Raw genomic sequence first — 4,726 nt, 5'->3', positions numbered from 1 at the left:
CATCCCCATTCCGGTTCTACCAGGGCGAAGTTCCACCTCGATACGGGGTGAAGCTTCGTCATCAGCTTCTTCCTCTCCCTCGTCAACCCACTCACTCTCCTGTTGGCCCTGGGCCCTGGCCACATCGAGTCTGCACAGAGTCCAAGCAAAACGTATTTCTTTGAAACAAAAAGAAATAACAAGAACACATGTGGATGGATCCTATAATGCTTTCCCAATTTATTTATTCTTGGAAATATTTAATTCGGAAATTAAAAAAAAGTGTTTTGGAATCTTTTAAGCGCTTGTTTTCATCTCCAAAAGTTTAAGTAAACCATTTGATCACTGTGTGCATCGCCAGTTATACAAATAGCAAGTTCCTGAACTCAACACAAATTCATCCGAAGGTATCGTTCATATAGGGTAATATTTACGAGAATTCATGTGCACCCCTATTACAGGGACATTGACACAGCCAATTGATTTTGGAATTCAACCTTTGTTGGAAAAAGTAATTAAATAAAAGCTTCCAACATGGAGATGCCGGGGATTGAACCCAGGGCCTCACACATGCAAAGCGTGCGCTCTCCCACTGAGCTACATCCCCACCACGCTGGCAGCCAGCCAGGTAGTCAGCCCCCTTAACTATCGGCCCCTCCCCTTACCCCCCCCTTCCTTCGGCCCCTCCCCTGACCCCCCCTCCCTCAGGCCCCTCTGCTGACCCCCCCTCCCTTAGGCCCCTCCCCTGACCCCCCCCCCCCATATCCTTCGGCCCCTCCCCTGACCCCCCTTCCCTTAGGCCCTTCCCCTGCCCTCCATATCCTTAGGCCCCTCCCCTGACCCCCCCCCCCCCTTAGGCCCCTCCTCTGCCCCCTCAGGCCCTTTTCCTGACTCCCACCTTCCTTAGGCCCCTCTCCGTACCCGGCAGTAGGTCTCCACCAATCAAAGAGCTGTTTATATTATATATATATTTATGCACGACAGACAGTCAGACAAAAAAACCCTGGTGGGCAGTGTGGAACATATTGTTCCTTCCTGTAAAAGAGCTATATAGCTCAGTGTGAGCATTTCCTGGTAAACTTAGAATAGTTCTAGTTTAGAGAGTCTGTCATCCAGCAGTAGATTGACAGAGGCCTGCAAATTACTCTGCATTAGTATTATTCTTTGTTGTGATAACTTTTTATTTGTTTGCGCTTTTTACTTTTGGTGCCATTTCTAAATTTGTTTATTCATTTTCATTTCGCTTCGCAGTGGCTGTATTTGGGATTTGGGCCTCATGCTATTAGCATGAATGATGCTATATAAATGAAAGTATTATTCTTGCCATCATTGTATGCCACGACAGTTAAAATTGATCAAACAAAATCGACGGTCATATTTTTCTATGTATACAAAATTGATTTCTCTTTTCATGACTTCCCAGAGGAGTATGCCAAACAGTTGATTTTAATAACCATTTTACATCATTACCTCTTACAATGTTTCATGTCGCCGGCACTAGGGAATTCTTGTACGGGTAGACCTCTGCACGTGGGTACTGCAAGATCGTGCATTATTGCTGCGCACGCTTGATGTTAAGTGAACGAGACCGAGCTGAAGAGCCATTTGACAAAGGCAGTGACTTGAATAGGAACTGCGGTGCTGACAGCGGAATGCTATACAGGGCAGGTGTGCTGCACAGGGCAGCTGGGCTATACGGGGCAGTTGGGCTATACGGGGCAGTTGGGCTATAAGGGGCAGCTGGGCTATACGGGGCAGCTGGGCTATACGGGGCAGCTGGGCTATACGGGGCAGCTGGGCTATACGGGGCAGCTGGGCTATACGGGGCAGCTGGGCTACACGGGGCAGCTGGGCTACACGAGACCGCTGTGGTATACGGGAGATGTGTTTTGTTCGGGTTGTGTCGATTGTTGTTCGGCACGATGTCTGACATGGAGCCCCGAGCACAGTTCGTTCCGCTCGCTGGGAGTACATTTGCTCACTATGTTGTTCCACTGAGATATTTTTTTTTGCTTGTAATATCGGGGGGGGGGGGGGGGGGGCGGGGAAGGTATGGTTGATCGATCGCGCAGTGTCCACCGGCTTTTTAGAAAAGTCTCCACGCAGCGATGGGCTTTGCTGAAAACGTGCATCGGTGGGATCTCGCTCGGAGTTCAACTCCAAAAATTGCTGCACAGTTCATTCCGCTGCAGGAGCAGCATGAGCAGCAGCCCAGAGGTGCATTAGCAGTGGTTCACACTCACCCCAGACGCACAATGCCGTTTCCTTTACTTCTCGCGCAGACCCGTGACTATGAACTGGAAAGGAGCTTGTTTATTGCAGCAGCAGCAGCAGCTTCAAGCGGTGTTTGCATTGTGTGCCATCCCCCCCCCCCCCCCCCCCGTATTTGTCCTTAGTCACAGTAACAATTGTGAGCTGGGGCCACGCTCCATTCACCAGTCAGCCAAGCTGATAAGCAGACAAATACAATGTGCAGAAATTGTGGTCGATTAATGCAAATGTGAGTTGCAGAAATGTTTGAAAATGTGCTTGACGCTATAGCGGAGCATTTGCTGTTTGCTGATGGTATACGATTATAAGACACCTCCGATTAGCACGGTTGGCCACGTATGGTGCGAAATAAGTTCAACATGCAGACATAACATGTTAATGAAGAAAAATAATTGACGGACGTAACTTTAAAATGTACACTTAAAGACTGCATAACAAATACATTTAAAATGTAAGTGGTTTCCAAAAGTCACATTCATGGACGAGGTCTATGATCACAAATATTAATCAAACTAAATTTAGGTGGCCTGATATTCAACGCGTTGAACAGTGGGTATATGGAGAATGGGCAGGCCATTTTAAACTAGGGGTAATCAACATAACAGGTTAATCTCAATGCATTTACATGAATTTCTCATATATTTATGGAAACAAAGGCCCAAGAGCTGGATTTTCAAATCGAATGAGTGTGATGGTTTCAGTCTGGGTTCACCAATTACCTCACAAAAAAATTATTTAACGTTAAATTTGGTTTTCTACTTGATTTTACAGAATGTCTAGCTCTTGGGAATTAAAAATAGTGTTTTCTGTCATGTGGCAATCCCATTGCAAAGTATATTATAAATTGCAACATATATTGTTAAAGCATATAAGAGCCACTCAATGGCTTTCTTTTTCCAGAGAGGTTATATTCAACATCTTTTCCACGGGCTGTGTTCCGACGCACGGGACACACTGCACTGTGAGTTTTCTGAACGGATTCTTAATCTCGTAAACATGGAATACAATAGGGGAAGTGAGGCCCAAAGAAATATCATTTAAATAAAATTGTACAACTACTATTTATTGTACAGTGCTCCGTGTTTACAATATACACACTACTACACCCTTTAGCCAAAGGCCAACGTGATCACATTTAGAGATAGTTTTAATAAAACGATGTGCCTTCAAGCAACGCGAAATGAATTTGAATTATTCCCTTGATTCATTTTATTAAATGTTCTGTCATTCTTGAGTGCCATTAAATTGATAGATTTTTTTGCAGATGGTGACACATTTAATCAGCTTTCTACTCTCGTCTCGGCATGGAAATAATTCAGAGTAAACCTAAGATGGTTTATCCTTGATGCATGCACATTGATGCACAAGCACAGCCCACTGCAGGCCTGTGTCTGCCTTCAGCGGCTATGCCTGGCGTCGCAATACTTTTGCATCTCTCTCATTATTTGGGTGGGAAAGCCTGGGTTCTTTAGGGGTCTTTAGCTACCTGTTAAGAGTTACTGCATGTCCTGGTTTTCTCACGACGTTGTTCTCTTTTTGAGATGTGGCGAGATGTTAACTACCTCGCCTGGTTTACAGGAAATCGTGGGTTCGATCCTGACCCTGACGCCTTTTTATTTGGAGTTTTCATGTTTTCCCTGTGGTCACATGGATTTTCCTCCGGGTCCTCCAGTTTTTCCCTCCATATAGAAACATGCATTTATAGTATTTGGCTGATACACATTTCCACGTGATAAGCCATTTCGTTTAGCTATCATTTGTGGCCAGGTCGCTTCTCAAAAAAAGATATATAACTCAATGGGCATTTTCCCAAGTAAAACTAAAAATAGTTTAGTGTACCCTTATAGTTTCTGTAACTTAGAGCTGCCAACCCTAATAATTGTACAAGATGCAGTGTGATTCACCAGAGCTTATGTGAAAAAATGGAATCTACCACCAAGAGGAATGATGGTTTACAAGGGACGTGCAATGTCTGTCTGAGAGGCGCTTTGAAAAACGCATTTGACTTGCAATCACAAGGTTACAAATTCAAATCTGCGGAAGGTCCATCTTTCTTCTGGGGGGAGGGGTCATGTAAAATTATCTCAATTTTTGTGAACATTTGGCAGTGGTTGTTCCGTGAATACATTGGTCGCTGAGGAAGGAATAAATAATTTCCATCGTTGAATTTCATCATTGAATTTACGTCGTTGAATTTCCATCGTTGAATTCACGAGCGACACCGAATGAGCCACAGTCAACCCTCCGGAAGACACAGAGACCCCGATGTTGTTTGGCGCAATATATACCGCAGTCTATAAAATGACATTTGAGCCATTCTCATCCACCAACAAACGAAGTCCCCGCTCACGCCGTGCTGGTTGAGCGCTTAATTGACCATGCCTCCACCACACTCCTCAGTGCGGGTTGTTGAAGGGCGTGTGGGGCCGTGCTTGTTCTAATATCAGTTGTTAACTACCTCGCGTAGTATACGTGA

The 4,726-nt window shown here is 45.0% G+C and overlaps 1 non-coding gene across 1 annotated transcript; it reads right to left on the bottom strand.

The window, feature by feature from the left end:
* Positions 1-514: 514 nt before the first annotated feature.
* TRNAA-UGC (transfer RNA alanine (anticodon UGC)) lies at positions 515-586 on the bottom strand. Its single transcript has one exon. It is a non-coding gene; the product is annotated as a tRNA-Ala (tRNA).
* Positions 587-4,726: the final 4,140 nt, after the last annotated feature.

This window comes from Lethenteron reissneri, chromosome 3 (genome assembly GCF_015708825.2).
Source record: "Lethenteron reissneri isolate LAM-NWPU_2019-01 chromosome 3, ASM1570882v1, whole genome shotgun sequence".
In the NCBI taxonomy this organism is placed as follows: Eukaryota; Metazoa; Chordata; class Hyperoartia; order Petromyzontiformes; family Petromyzontidae; genus Lethenteron; species Lethenteron reissneri.
The sequence above is the reverse complement of the archived record's forward strand: the minus strand, read 5'-3'. Positions and strand labels throughout refer to the sequence as shown.